The sequence below is a fragment of the Prionailurus viverrinus genome, chromosome A1, assembly GCF_022837055.1.
Source record: "Prionailurus viverrinus isolate Anna chromosome A1, UM_Priviv_1.0, whole genome shotgun sequence".
Lineage (NCBI taxonomy): Eukaryota > Metazoa > Chordata > Mammalia > Carnivora > Felidae > Prionailurus > Prionailurus viverrinus.
Window position 1 is genome coordinate 129479774 of NC_062561.1, and position 16850 is coordinate 129496623.

Consider the following 16850-nt stretch of genomic DNA (forward strand, 5'->3'; position numbering starts at 1 on the left):
AATAACTATTCAGTTGACTTTTCTGTTTTTATCTCTGTCTTCACTGCTTTTAACCCATCTGTCATCTATCTCCCTGATGTTCAGTCTGTGTGTACTCTAGGCATACAATTTGGAACAGTAGAACAATGTGCTAAGTCTTATAGAACTATACAGACTATTTTTTAATGATCTTAACATGTTTAAGTATATGTCTTCACCTACTCTGACCCCCAAAACTTCACTAGCACAAGACCTGGCACACTGTAGAAGGGAAGTCTGGGTGCTTTCAAAACCAAATATACAGGGGCGCCTGGGTGGCGCAGTCGGTTAAGCGTCCGACTTCAGCCAGGTCACGATCTCACGGTCTGTGAGTTCGAGCCCCACATCAGGCTCTGGGCTGATGGCTCAGAGCCTGGAGCCTGTTTCCGATTCTGTGTCTCCCTCTCTCTCTGCCCCTCCCCTGCTCATGCTCTGTCTCTCTCTGTCCCAAAAATAAATAAAAGTTAAAAAAAAAAAAAATTTAAAAAAAAAAAAAAAAAAAAAAAAAAAACCAAATATACAAGATATTTTGATTGCCTGGAAGGTTGGATTATCTATGCCATTAATTTATCTTTGTCAGGACAGATAAGAGTTCACTACATTTAAAAGGTGTTACCCAAAAGATCAAACAAATTCTTTTGTTGACACTATTTGTCTTTGGGATTTAAGCATGTATTTTCCTTATATTGCACATTACTGTGATCTGGACACGGTTATTATATTTGTCAGATTGTTGCTGGCTTGTGTATGCATTTCTTCTGGGTCTGAAATCGCATATCTATTTTAGGCCTGTCCTCTGAAATTTTTTGAGTAATGTTGATATTTTATTGGGCAGGTGTTTTCACCCCAGTATACGATATGCACTAGTGAGCAGAGGTCAGGGAGGCGAAAGCTGCTTGTTATTTGCCAAGATGTTTGTTACAGCCATATAAAACTGTATTCCCATTTTCAGATTTAAAGTTTAAACAAAGTGCATCCTTGTCTCAACCAGTCTCTTCATTTTAGAGTCTAATGTTGAAATGTCCCTTTGCTATCAGCTAGCCCAATATTCTTTTCACAGCCACCCACCCAGAAGGTAATGTTTATAGTATATCTTGGTTTCTGCCATTATTTATTCTTCATGAGAACTCCAGCAAGAGCCTGCATCACTATAAATGTAGTATGCATTAGCACCTGGACTCTAGAGAAAAGGGAAAGTGTGATCCTGATTCAACCCTGCTTGACAGAGATCATGTCTTTAAATGGTAGATCTCAAAGATTATTTATTCTCACAAGTGCAAAGAGCCAGGTGGTATTTCAGGTTTTCAATGTAGGACAGGTTTGAGGGTCTTTGGAGTTGGTTTTAGTAGTGTGGGATATATTGGAATCTTACGTGATATGCCATACTGTCACTGATAGGTAGTTAGGGAGGACATAGTGATTAATCCAGGAGAGTTCTGACAGAATTTTGAAAATATGGGCTGAATGGAAATGATAAGTAGGGAACTTTATCAACTCTTCAAATTAAGTCTGAAGTTGTTTTATACAGAGTAACCAAATCTCTTTTGCCTTCCTGTTGCCTGTTTTCCCATTCCCTGTCTTATTCATTCTTATCATTTGAATGTGATTTGAGAATGCACTGCTCTTCTATGGTTAGAGATTGATATTTTGGTTTAGAAACTGAACCTTGGTTCAGTTTAACCTTCAGTTAAACCTTCAGTTTAGAAACTGAAACTTGGAATAAAACTCTTCCAAGCTCTAATATCAACAAGAGACCTCAGCTTTTAGGTCCTTTATTGAATCTTACTCTTTAGTTTGGACCACTTTTCTTTTTAAGGTATCAGCTTCTTGGGTGCCTGGGTGGCTCAGTCACTTAAGCATTCAACTTCAGCTAAAGTCATGATCATGCAGTCCATGAGTTCGAGCCTGGAGCTGCTTCAGCCTCTGTGTCTCTCTCTCTCTCAAATAAGTAAATAAACATTTAAAAAAAAATTTAAGGTATCAGCATTAGATTTTTTTATGTGTAAAATCATTGATTATGTTTTCCTTCATTAACTTTTCTTTCTTAGCATTTTCAAATTTTGAAGTGTGTCTCAAACTATTTTGCTGAAAGTCTAATAGATAAAATTCACAAATAAGGAATATTATATCTAGATGGTTTAACAATTATTTTTTTTCTATTTTCCTATTGTTTTCTTCCTCTTTTCTTTTTTCCCCTTTAAATTAGAATACTTACTAATAATCTTATTTGAAGATTACTTCTAATTCCCCAGATAATTGATGAGGTCTCTTGTTATAGCAAAGGCCAAGCAGTATACATAATATAACCTTTTTATTTTAAACTAGAACATTAAGATTTTCCCTGAACCTACTTCTACCAAACCCCCATTTCATCTTTAGTTACCATTATTCTTTGCCTTAGGTATGCCATTTCTCTGTCTCCTTAGCTCCTTTCCCTGACTGCCCTACCATATTACCATCAGCTCGTCTGGTTAGTTCCTTTGGCTCCTCTTTTATTTAAAGTTAGTTTTGTACAGGCCCCTTGTTGATAGCCATTATCCTTATGAGCCACTTCAGCTCATGTAAGAATCATGGATATGGGTGCAAGTTCTTTGCCACTCAGCATCCATTAAATAACCATTGTTTTTTCACATAGGTAACTTGTAAGAAATTGAGTTTATATAGGGCTTCTTTTTGCACCTTACTGGTTATACTGCATGAAGACAGTCATGTAGATTTTTTAATGTCATCTTTCTATGACAGTATATAATTAAGCTATTATAGTGGTGTGGAAAATGTTAAAGGCATCATTTCAAGTGGGGGTTTTATTATATATTATCCCTCATGATATGGATCTGATACCTATTTTGTGATATAGATTTAATTTTTATCACAGAATTATTTATGTTTTCACTTACTGAGATGTGTAATTAGTAAACCTAGAACTCGGTAAGATACTTTTTGAATGATAAGTATAGATAATTCCTTTATACATACAAATACATTTATTTCTATATACTTGTTCAACAGAAATTCATATTCTCGCTATGATAATCTTAAACCCTCATGAGATAGAATTCTTTCTTTCTTGGGAAAAGTTTGGGCTCATATATATTTTTAAAAGTCAGAGCAGAGGTATAGCGAAAGTTTACTAAGAGGACCACTTGAAAGGAGTTTTAACTTCTTGCAAAAAAAGGAATAGGGAGAGTTTAGACAGAAAGAATGTTTTTATATTTAACTCTACAGAAAAAAGTATACATAAATAAATTTGTGCACATATGCACACTCATACACACACCTGATTCATATTATAAATTAATGGCTGAGGTCCTCATTTGTTATATCAAAAGGAGAGTGAGACTTCTACTCATGGCCTAATTCTGATTATCAAGGAGAAAATTTATTAGTAAGGTAGAAACTTGAGAGCATTCAATGTATAATTTCAGAGTTTATGATAGCCAAGGAAAGTAGTGTTTTGGGAGTTACATGTGTATTCTATCCTATACATTAAAAGTAGAAGCTTCACAAAGCTCTGCAGGAAAAATAGATGTTTATGTTTCAAACAGAATGGAAAGATCAACAAAACAACACAAAACATTGTTCACAGTATATATGTTAATGATTCTGATAAGCAAGAAATAGAAACTCTGCTATAAGGAGTGCTGTAACTAGAGTTTTAAAAGGACAAGTTCACAAAAGTACCTGTAACTGTAGCCGTAAGCAATGTGATGGCAGCAAGTGAGGGGGCCTGATGTGTTCCCACATAGTCATTAAACACATACCAATATTTTTGACACATCATGTATATAATAATTGTCTAAGGCATTTAGAAACAAATTTTAACAAAATGGCATAGTTAAACTATGAATGGAACATAAAGCCAAGGACATTGCTCATACCAGTAAAATAATACTAGAAGGGCTAAATCTCAAAAAGAGAGATGAGATTTAAAAAAAAATTTTTTTTAATGTTTATTTTCTTGAGGGAAAGAGAGCGTGAGTAGGGGGCAGAGAGAGAGAGAGGAAGACACAGAATCCAAAGCAGGTTCCAGGCTCTGAGCTGTTAGCATAGAGCCTGACACGGGGCTTGAACTGACAAACTGTGAGGTCATGACCTGAGCCGAAGTTGGACGCTTAACCAACTGAGCCACCCAGGCATTCTGAAATTTTTTAAACTCTGAAATAACACAAAATGGCTGTCCACCTTTGTGTAGGAATTTGTGTGTGTGTGTGTGTGTGTGTGTGTGTGTGTGTGTGTATTTGATTTTTCTTAAATAGGTAAATATTTGTGGATAACAGATATGTTCTTATTTGGTAATATACTATAGTCTAAATATCAGTATTACATAGCCACAAAAAAAGGCTAAAAAATTTTGAAGCATTAACATTTCATAAACTTAACCCCTGCTTGAGAAGACAGTGTGTTTTTAATGGATGACAGAGAGTTATGACAACTATATTCCTTTCTTTTGCTCCTATTTTTTGAGGACAAGTACTTTTAAGCTAAAAATATAAAATAAGCAAAGGCAAGAGGGGACGTAAAATACTCAGCAAATCTAAAAATGGCCCAAATTTTTGGAAACACCATTCTTTGTACTTTGTATTCTCAACCACAGGACAGCCCTTTCTGTCCTCTTCACTGCCACACCAGGAGGCACAGGATATGGGCCTGCTCCTGAGATCTTGTCTGGAGTTAGAACTCCTCAGATCATCATCAACTCATTTGATTGTCATCTTATTCTTAGGTTTACTTTAAACTAAACAAATAAAAAGAATGCCTTCAAGAGGTTTTTTTTTTTTCTGTTGGTCAGTGATGTTATTGTTAAGGCATATGTTTTCATTGCTAGTGCAATCTAGAGCATATTATTGGTCTTTACTATAGCTTGAAATACTGAAATTTTTCATAAGAAAGCTATAATATCTAAACAGACATTAAGAATCAGTGGTGTTATTTAAAATACAAAATTTTCTCAGTAGGAGATACTTAGTTTCTGTAATAGGTAATTAATAAATAAACCACAGAATTCAGTGTCTTTTTTTTAATGTTTGTTTATTTTTGAGACAGAGAGACAGAGCATGAGCGGGGGAGGAGCAGACAGAGAGGGAGACACAGAATCCAAAGCAGGCTCCAGGCTCTGAGCTGTCAGCACAGAGTCCGATCCAGAGTTCAGACTCCCAAACCCTGAGATCATGATCTGAACCAAAGTTGGATGCTTAACCGACTGAGCTACCCAGTCGCTCCAGAATTCAGTGTCTTATTATGAATGTTGATTTCTTGAATAAGGTAACTCTCATTTATATTTTCATCTCTTGGAAAAAAATTTTCAAGGTTGACAAGGGGAAAAGAGAGCTGAAGGCTTACTTGGGATAATTTTAAGCGCTAGACCTGCAAGAGGCATATATATCACTCCCACCTGAATTCCACCAACCAGAACCCAATCCTATGACTGCCACCTAACTGCAAGGGGTCCTGGAAAATGTAGAGGAGCACATGCATGTTTGGTGAGCAGTAACGTACCTGCCACAGATTATTATATTCATTTAGATGAATGTTTATTGCAAACTATGCATGTGACTCTTCCGGGCACAGGGGTAAATAGAACGACAAGTAAATCATGATTTCTTACCTCAAGTGGATCGTAATTCAAGAGTCATTGTAGATCACTGCTTGTTTATAGTTTTAGACTTTAAAACAAATCCTTTGCTTATTCTTAGTATGAGGCTAATAAGTATTTTTTTTAAAACAGCCAAATGAGTTGTATCTATCATCTATGTCTCTTAGGATTCAGGCAAGAAACAGAGGCTATGTTTAAATTAAGTAATAAAGGTACTATGTGAGGGTGTGGGCAGGGTCTCAGAGGGAAACCACTGAGGTGGTGTAGGAAACCACAAGTCCAATACTGGAGATCTAACCACATCTCCGAGCTTGAAAGGGTGAGGAAAGAAGTGGTTTCTGGGACTTCAAGTTGTGACTTTGGGATAAGGGAGACAGCCAGCTTATTTGACCTTGCAGGGAGTGAGCCAGCAAAGTAAGTTCTCTGACCTTATTCTCTTCCTTTCCTCCAGTCTCTCATGGTATTCTCTATTATCTGAATCCCAATGGAAGACAGAGAGCAAGGAACCTGTTGATGTAATCCATAAAGGTCAGCTTTCTGGGGCAGAGGGCAGAAAGGTGGAGATATCTGGAGGGGTAAAAAGCACACTGTCCTAAAAAATTTTGTCTCTTTGGTAAATATTTTCAAGGCCTGTTCATTGCAAAGCTGTAAGTACTATAGGGTGTGTACAAAAGCTATGCCTTTTCTTTCGAGGGCCTTGCTGTCTAGTTAGGGAGAAGAAATCACAAACAAAAACTAAATTCAGAGGCAAGTTTCTAGAAGGTCTGTATTCAAGCAGTGACTTAGTGCTGCGCGGAGCATTAGATGAGGAATCATTGATGTAGTTCAGAAGAGGAAGAGATTATTGCACTCTTGAAGTGTTAAGGAAGGCTTGTGAAAGAACCAGAATTTGGCTATGAATGGGTTGACGAGTTTTATAGACAACAACAAAGTAATACATAAACATAATTTGCTCAGGGTATATAGTGAGTGTAGAGTGTAATTGAAGGTGGCAATTCATACAAAAGTTAGAGGTAAGTTTAGAAATAGTTTGAGGTGAGACTTTAGAAAATCATGACGAGCAAACTGAGAAATTTATGCATTTTAAAACCATCATAGTTTTCTGAGAGAGGTTATAAGGTGTTTGTGGTAAAAAGTGTTCTGCAGTGAAACACATTTGGGAAATGTGTACTTTCCCAACCTTGTATATGTGTAATGTATATTTAACATATTAATAGATCATGAAATCTTGCTGTACAGAACCCACTTTTTTGTTAAGCTACATTTGACAAGAGAATACACCCTCTTCCCTTTTTAAAAAAAATTTTTTTAAGCTAAAACATGTTAGAATCTTGTGAAACTCTGGTATTGTATAAACTGTGTTTTGGGAAATGCTTCTGTAGGTAATGGGAAGCCTTTGATAGTTCTAAAAGAGTTATGACATGAATAAAAGTGTATTTTAGGGAAATTTGCCTGGAAGTTTTGTGCAGAATGGATTGGGGTACAGATGAAGTTGAATGAAGGGGGTGAAATAGAAGGTACTGCTTCTGCAATAATCCAGGCACACAGTGCTTGCTAATCTGAAGTCAGTGGTAGTAGTGGCTGTAAAAACTGCACACTTGGGAGAGGCATTAGGGAAGAAGTGACTCAGTGACTGAATGAATATGGGAGATAAGAGGGAAGGAAGAGAACGTCAGGCAGAGAAATGGAAAGAGGGAAGCAGGTGTCAGGAATGACACAAACTAGGACTTTGAGGCCCAAATCTTCCAGTTCTGTGTTTGTTAAACTGCACTCAATAATGTACACAGACCATTAAGAATAAGGTAAAAAAGCATTTGAGAAGTTTGAGTGACAGCATACAAAGGGCAACATAATGCCTGTTCTGGAAGTGAGTTTAAAAGAATATGTCCTGGAAATAATTGAGCATGATGATGGTCTCAAAACTGGTTGTGATTCAGAGAGCAGAGTTCTAGCCAAGCTAGGTTGATGGACCAGACCACCGGGATTATATATACACAGCCAATTCACACTATATTTATTGGTCATACCTGTAAATTTAGATTTTTTTTTTTCACTCCCTTCTCCACCAAAAAGAAGAATTTTGGCACAGAACCAGGTTAGGGTAAGAGCCAATTGTATCTTGTTTATTTGAGGTTGTGTTAACAGTGATAACCTAAGAACATTGTTCATTCTTATCCCATGTTCTTAACACACTTCAAACCAAAATCATGTTAGCAACCAGCTGCTGGCCTAATGTGTATGTAGAGCCACATCCTAAAGGAAACTGGTGTTGGACAAAGAGAGGGATACTATGTAACTCTCTTAAAAAATATGTGTTACTGAGTCAGAATTAATTATTTGAAAAGGGAAAAACCCAGCAACGACTCTGTAGCATTGTTTTGGGAACTCATATATCTTAATTGGTACTCTTGTTGCAGCTGTAACTTTTTTTTCTTTTCATTTCATATGCTTGCTGTCATTTGCCCATATCTCTTCTGTGCATGAATGCTTTTTTCTTTATCTTCTGATATTGTGTTTTTATTTATGGAAGACAAAGTACAGTGTGATGCTTCTTTATTGCTAAATTCCTTGTTTACATGCTAAATCCCTATTTTAATGTAGTTTGGGGATAAATGTACTGAAAATATTCACTGCTTATATTTTCAGTTTTGAATTTATTCATATTGTGACAGTAATTGGTAGAAAACTGTTTCTCACAGCTGACAGGCCAAAAAAAAAAAAAAAGCTTAGGGACAAAGCTACCACATGCCAGGGTGCTGAGGACCCATCAGATATTTAAAGAAGTGGCATTTGTACTTGCATTATTTAAGCTACTGTTGAAGAAGAGATGAGAAGAGACCATATTTGTAGCAAGCATATTATAGAACTCATTTTCTGAAGAATCATGTTTTTGAAGAAGGTATAACATCTATCAGACATTTTATAAAGCACACAAAACAAATATATAAAAGTTCTTCTCAAAAAGAACTGGAAACTGTGAATGCTATGGCATAATTTTTTTTTATTTTAAATCCCCCAAATTGAAACAAATATATCTACATCCTAGAAATTAGTAATTAAGACCAAATTTCAAACCAAGTGTTGGTGAATAATTTTATCATTTTGTATTACAGAAATACTCTTTGGTAAACACTGTTTAAAAATGCATATTTAACTTCTGTTTCGCCAATTAACTCAGATCATTAATTATCAGACTGTGATTTGGTGGATCTGGGACATCTGATGTCTTTAAGAACACCTCAAGTGACAGAATAGCTGCTCTTTGGCTTTCATGATGATGGCTCTATTTCTGTTCTTTTTTTGCAAGTATGAATAACTCTGTTTAATAAAAATAAAAGAGCAGTTCACTGATGTCTCATCACAGAGAAAACCAACCTTGCCCTTCATCCTGATGAGATATGCTGGTGTAAGCAGGAGTGATGAAACAGTCCTTTCTAGTTCATTTTGTTATTTTTAATAGTACATGGGTGAGATTTCAAAGAGCCATTGATGTAGATCAGGACCCAATAACTTTTTCGGCCTTTGAGGATATTCTATTAAATTGTCTAGCTCCATTGTTAAAGTGAGGATTTGTACAATGCATTTAAGAACATTTAAGAAGTAGCTTAGTTGTCCTCCTTCTCTGGCTTTAACTATGAAACAGATTGTAAAACACTTCAACCTGAAGTTTACAGTCTGACAAATTTTTGTTTTGCTTTGCTTTTTTGTTTGTTTGTTTTGCTTTTTTTTTCTTCATTCATGGTCAATGTGATGGGTTGAATAGTGTCTCCCAAAAGTTCATGTCTGCCCAAAATCTCAGAACCTTTTGGAGATAGGATGTTTGCATATGTGATTAGTTAGGATAGGGTCCTGATGGATTAGAATAGGCCCTAAATCCAATGACTAGTGTCTTTATTAGAAGAGGAGAGGGCATACAGAGTCATACACAGGGAAGAAGTCCATGTGAAGATGAAGGCAGGGATTGGAGTAATGCAGCTATGAGCCCAGGAATGCCAAGGATTGCCATCACCACTAGAAGAGGCAAAGACAGGTGTCCCCTGGAGCCTTCAGAGGGAGCATGGCCCCTGCCTACACCTTGATTTTGGACTTCTAGCCTCCAGAGCTGTGAGAGAACAAATGTCTATTGTTTTAAGCTACCCAGTTTGTGGTACTTTGTTATGGCAGCACTAGGAAACCAAGAGAGTCAGTATTCCTAAACATTCTTCTGCAAACTTATATATTGCAGCTTATTTTCACATATTACCCACGAAGTCCGTGTTTTCAGTGCAGAGCCTGATGCGTGGCTTGAACTCACAAACTGAGATCATGACCTGAGCCGAAATCAAGAGTCGGAGGCTCAACCATCTGAGCCGTCCAGGTGCTCTAGTAATACTTTACGTAAATAATTTAAATCAGTTTTCAACATTGGATGTTATTCTATGCAATTCAAAGACCTAGGAAATCAATACTGAATATCAATAGTAAAATAAAAACAGTTATTAATGATATTCCATATGAATATTTACAAAAATGAAGCCACAATTAATGCAAATCTATTATAGATATATGTGTGTGTTCACATACACATATCTAAAGGCAAGAATTATTGAATACAAAATGATTCAAGATTAAAACGCGTGTGTTTTTTTTTTTAATTTTTTTAATGTTTATTTTTGAGAGAGAGCAGGAGCAGGGGAGGGGCAGAGAAACTGAAAGTAAAAATCCATATATTAGCAAGTAGATTTGTCACTAATATGCTGGAATCATTTTTTATAAAAGTATTTGTACTTTTTAAAAAAATTTTTTTAATGTTTATTTATTTTTGAGAGAGAGGGAGAGACAGAGCATCAGCAGGGGACGGGCAGAGAGAGAGGGAGACACAGAATCTGAAGCAGGCTCTAGGCTCTGAGCTATCAGCACAGAGCCTGATGTGGGGCTCAAACTCATAAGCCATGAGATCATAACCTGAGCTGAAGTTGGTCGCTTAGCTGACTGAGCCACCCAGGCAACCCAAAAGTATTTGTATTTTTAGACTTAACTATTATTCTAGATACCTCAAATGAGCCCAGTAACCTTGATAGCACTATTTTAGCCATAAGAGATTATCTGCCTTTTGTTTGAAATGTATTAGTCCTTTATAAACATATAATTCCATGATTGTAATTTAAATTTCTCTTATTTTATTTTTTTAATGTTTTTATTTATTTTTGAGAGAGAGAGTGAGAGAGAGAGAGAGAGAGAGAGACAGAGTGTGAGCAGGGGAGGGGCAGAGAGAGAGAGGGAGACACAGAATCCAAAGCAAGCTCCAGGCTCCCAGCTGTCAGCACAGAGCCCAATGCAGGGTTGAAATCATGAACTGTGAGATCATGGACCTGAGCAAAGTCAGACACTTAAGTGACTGAGCCACCCAGGTACCCCTAAATTTCTCTTAAACCTAAGTGCTTATTATTAGTGGACCAGTTACATGAATTATGGTACATATATACAATGGGTGCTTCTGTAAAAAAATAATGAGGTTTTGCTTTATGTATTAATATGAAAAAATCTATTATAATTACTAAATGAAAGGAAAATTGCAGAACAGTTTATAGTATAAGCTATTTATGGAAAAACAAAAAGGATCATATGTCTGCATCTTTGTCTATAATATACATACATACATTTATATTGACTTCTGTGTGCATAAAAATAATTTCTGGAAGGTTGAACTAGTAAAGGGAGGTTGCCAGTTAGTTGTATGTGTGTGCATGGATAGGAACTCAGCAGATAGGACATAGGTGTGAGGGAGTTTTTTCACTGTATACCATTTTATACTTTATGTTTGAACCATGTGAATGCACTAGATAGGTAGGTAGGTAGGTAGGTAGGTAGGTAGGTAGGTAGGTAAGTAGATAGATAGGAAGACAGATAGATAGGAAGAATATTCTGTGTTTAAAAGTATGCTTGTGAATTCTGCTTTAAGAAAAACCTAGTAAGTGGAAACCAACTTTAAAAACAGTCCCATTTAGGGATTGATATGAATTAATCAAGAAAATATATAGAGCATCTCTTGCATGTAAATTGCCATATTAGACATTGCTGAAGCTACCAAACAAAGTATAAGGACAAAGTGACAACCTTTTAAAAGTGTGCAGTGATTATGTTACAAAAATATTACTCGTTTTACAACAGGATTCCATGTACTGTCTCTGAATCATGATATGATTCTAATTTCCCTCCTGAGTCTTCCAATCAGTAAATGAACTTTGTGGTTCTTCCAAGTTTTCTGAAGATGTAGTTTCTCAATTTCATATCATCCTGGTTACTTTTCTCCAGTTGTTCTTCACTGTATCAGTGTGCTTTGTAAAAACTCAGCATCAAATGTGAAAATGAATGCTCTGAATTGGTGTGAGTAGCTCTGATTACAATTTTTACAATTTTGTTAGCATTTGGGATAACTTTGTCAAACTACTGAAAACTACCAACCATTTAAACTCAGTGCTCTGCCATTGGGCAGGAAGTATTCTAAGTAGATCACTGCCCTATAGGGCAGCAAAAGTAGCATGCAGTTTTATTCCAGAAGGTTTACTCATCTGTTCTGTGAGACTATCTTACTATTTTATTGTGAGACTTGATGAAATATACCTCCTATGTAACCCTTTTGTGTCTGAAACACAAGACCTTCTGGCAGTTTCTCTAGTTACCCAACTCTGTTTTCCAGCATCTGCCCTTGAGTTCCATTCTGGCTGATTTCACCAGTAAACCTGGCTTTCTACCCCCATTGCAGAAGATCTGAGCCATAAAACCTCCCAACTTTCCTATTGTGAAGAACTAGTTGAATAGGCTTTTAGATTAGGTGATCTTGGCTCATCAGGTATACCGTTCAGTTTCAGAAGCTTGGATGCAAATAAATCTCCTATAGTATGCTCATATGTTTATTTGAGCTTTTGCAATGATGTATGCTTTGTGGTCATTAGAGTCTTTTATATAATTTTAACCACTTGGTATTCAAAAGGCAAACATCCTAATGCAGTAACTTCTTTCATGGGGTTTAATATTTTATTTCTATATTTTCCTAGTCACAATTTTAGGTGAAGGATTTTCTGTCTTTTAGCTCCAGGTCATTTCTTCAGAAAAAAATTTCATGTGACAAGAGCAGTGGTAAAAACGTAAAAATGAAGCTCTTTAGGTTGAATTGCAGGGTTTGATGGAAGAAAGAAGGGGTTTCCCTGGAACTTTTTCTCTCTCAAGGCAGTCCGTGAAACATTTTCATGGAATGCTTTATGTTTAGTTTTACTTCTATTATTGTGTTCAGAAAAATGAAATTGACAGAAATTAGATTGGCCTTAGGACAACCTTAGGAGAATCATTTTAGAGCTTTTGACTTTTTAGGATAGTGATTTTGATTAGCAGCAATTTGGATACTTTTTTTTATCTGACCTCATTTTCCTTATCAAGGTGTCTTCTTGTCTGTTGAAACATGTGGCCTTTCTTTTTGATTTGTTAACATTATTCCTTGTATCCCATCCCAATTCTGTGTATTCTGTGGAAATAATTATCCTTAGGGCCTAAATATCGGTAATAAATTCAAAATGGCCCGAGCAAAAGCCATTTATGAGTAGGAAGATGGCTTCCTTATGGGTAGTCTCTTAAAGACAGATATATTTACCTAAATAAGAAATATTTTTGCAACTCTGGTAAGTGCAAATCTGGGGAAATTGTTACCAGTGTTTATACTTTGGATGCCAACACTTTATTCTTACATTTTTTTAACCTTTAAATTTTTTCTAATTATAAAAGTAATACAATATTATAGAAATATTTCATAAGTACAGGAAAAGTCCACCACAATACTTACTCACCCTCCGGAAATAACCACTTTGCAACTTGGAGTATATTTATATCAGTCAGGATGGGTAACTGGCCTGTCATAACAGAAGAACCATGAAATTCCAGTGGATTAACATGACAGACATTTCTTTTTCCCTGGCCTACCCCAGGTTAAGTGTGAGGGTGTCGACAGTTTCCAACTGATGGAAAGATTCCACCGTATTGTAACTGCAACATGTGGCCTCTTCAGATACTTTGGTAGGAGAGAAGAGGTTTAGAGATTATTTTTACTAGCAATTACATTTTTTGGAATAGCAGTGAAATGTGGTACTTTAGCTCACAGCTCATTGCCAGAGGCCCATCTTGAAGGGTACAAGGAAGTAGAGAGGAGCACTTGATACGGGTGAACGATAAGAATCCCTACAACAGTATTATTGCCTGTTTTTCTCTGTGCTGTTGTCTGTATTTTTATCTAACAGATGAGAATATCTTTTTGATCTACATTTCTTTAATTATTAGTGAGGTTGTGCATATTTTTTTGCCTATTTATATATTTATGTCGTATATAAAAAACTATTAATATCCTTCATCCATAGTTTTATCAGTTCTTCCTTTCAACCTATTTGTATATTAGGAACATTCAGACCTTTGCCTTTCATTTCATTAAACATCTTTTTTTTCTCCAGTTTTTTCATGTAGTCTTTTGACTTTGTTTGATGGTATTTTTTGCTTGTCAGCCTTTTATTTATTATTTTTTAAATTTTTTTAACGTTTATTCAATTTTGAGAGATGGAGAAACAGAGTGCAAGGGGGGGAGGATCAGAGAGAGGGAGACACAGAATCCGAAGCAGGCTCCGGGCTCTGAGCTGTCAGCACAGAGCCTGACGTGGGGCTCAAACCCACCAACCGTGAGATCGTGACCTGAGCTGAAGTCAGAGCCTGATGCGAGGTTCAAACCCACAAACTGTGAGATCGTGACCTGAGCTGAAATCAGATGCTTAACCAACTGAGCCATCCAGGCACCCCGCACGATTTTGTTTTTATGAAGAAAATTATACAACCCTTTTCTTTAAAGTTTCTGTGTTTCCTCTCATCCACAGAACAGCCTTTCCCAGTCCAGGATTATTTGTATAATCCACTCATGTCACTTTTATATCCAAAATACTAAACTTCAAATAAGGCACCCCAAGGATATAAGGTTTGTTTTTCCCAGGTGCCAGGGGCTGTTTTGTGGATTCCTCTGCACATTTTGGCTCCTCACACTTGCCATGTAACCATAGTCTCTGATAACCATTATCCTATTTATGTTCTTATCTGTTACAACATTTCTTCTGAAAGACACCATGTTAGTATGTGTTTTGTGAAGGAACCAGAATTTACCACAATTCAAGATCACCTTGTAGCTTAGCAATTTATAGAACCAAAGTAGCGTGAGCATCCCTCCATCATGCCTGGCAAAATAAACCATTCACTCTCAGCCCACACTGTGAGGATTGAGGGTGGACAACATGATGGTCTTCTCTACTCTGCTCTCTGTACTTTAATTGCACCCCAGATAGGAGAGGACACCCCATGCTTGGGAAGGTAATAATACTGCCAATGTTAATTAGCCCTAAATTGCATTTATTTCCCTCTCCCACTTCCACAGCTATTTCTCCTTTCTACCAACTTCTTGAGCTGTTTCTTTGATCCTGAAGTCCCTAGAGCTTTTCAGGCAGAAGTATGGCTGCAGTGCAGGGTGCCAGGCTCATCTGAACATTGTGTTTCAGGACTTCCCCTTGCCCACGCTTCCCTGTTAGCAGCAAAACTGCCAGTTCTGAAACATGACCTTATACTCTGTGATCAAAACCTGACTTACGATGGTCCTCCTACTCCCAGCAGCCCCACAACCCCCTAGAGAGAGCACTGTACAAATCTGTGTTGCTTTTGTTTTGAGGCCTCATGTGATAACCTGAATGTCCTCTAAGTTCAGTATTAAATCCTCTGTTTAGTTTGTAGTATGACTTTTAAATGACAATGTACAGAATAATTTATAATAACAGTAATAACTAATATATGTAATACTTACTAAGTTCCAGGCACTATTCTTAGCAGTTTATGTATACTAACTAACTTTATCCAGTGATCCCATTTTATCTTAGTATCCTATTTTATGTGTAGGGAAAGTGGGGTACAAGGAAGTTACATAATACTAAAGAATATAAGCTGGTAAATTTCAGAGCCAGAGAGTCTCCTTCCGTAGTCTATGTTCTTAACCAATTGCCTATACAGTAAATATATATATATATTAAGTTTATTCAGCGTTTGTTTTTCAGTTTAGTTGGTGTCAGAGCATTCCAAGGCAATCTTACCTATTTATAGGGACCTGTAAAGTTAGTGCCTCAACTATTGGAAGTGAGGGTTGACCTCAGCCATTTCTGAACTAACTCCTAGTGTGTGCTAGGTGCACACTGCCTGTGGACCTTAGTGTTGCAGTAACCATTTTCCTCTCTTTCTCTGATGTTTCATATTGTTGAAACATGGCAAGCTTGTCTTTGTCAAGTAGGATTATAACCAGCCACAGAGCCCACAGCCTAGAAATGAATCAACCCAACTAGTCCAAGGATAATATGTCATCCATATAGGGCTTCCTGCTGAGATATTTAAGGCTGGGAAAAGTAAAAGGGGGTAAAATGGAGTGTTTCGGTGATGCTCTGAATGCCTAGAGTTAGCTTAAGTAGCCTTCATCTAAGGGTGTGTACTATCACTATGGTGAAAGCCTTTCTAGCCCTATACCAATGATTTTTATCATGCTTACTTCATGGCAGATAGAATAAAAGAACAGAGAAAATTTACTTCCAAAGCAATTTATTAAACATGAAGTGAAAAAAATCACGAGAGACTTGTTTCTTTTCATATTTTTCCCCTTCAAAATTGCCTTCTTATAGTTGACTAATGAATTCATTTCTCTTTCATATCACAAACTTAAGTGTGTCTCTGAATAAGACCCAGTGTCTGATTTTTTTTAAGTGCTAATATATACTGGAACTAAGTTCAAAAATTCATCCCTCTTCCCCCCTCCAACCCACCCCCCTCAAATTCATTCCCTTGCTTCTTCCTTCTTTTTACAATTTGGGAAGTTTTGAAATTATGTTTGGATGGCTTTCACTGAGGAGATACGTTTGCTTGTTTATCCATTTTAAATCAAGAAAAAAACACAGGTCAATATTCATATCATTTCTTGGCAAATAACTCAGTTGTCAAATTATTTTCATGTCCTTGGTTTGGTGCCTACTCATATTAAACTTTTTGAAAGGGAGATTGAGTTTAAAATGTGGTTGCTCTTTAATCAGTAGGTAACCTCGAACAGTTTCAAAGGTATGGATAGTTTCTGTTTTTATGTGAAGTGAAGAATGAGACATTAGAGTTATAAAATTAAGATTCTTGTTGAGTAAGCAAATTTGCCTAAGGA

General features: G+C 36.5%; 1 protein-coding gene across 1 annotated transcript in view; it reads left to right on the plus strand.

Moving 5' to 3' along the window:
- The window catches only part of NDUFAF2 (NADH:ubiquinone oxidoreductase complex assembly factor 2), a 170440-nt gene that overhangs the window by 55471 nt on the left and 98119 nt on the right, over positions 1 to 16850 (plus strand). The window lies entirely within an intron of this gene.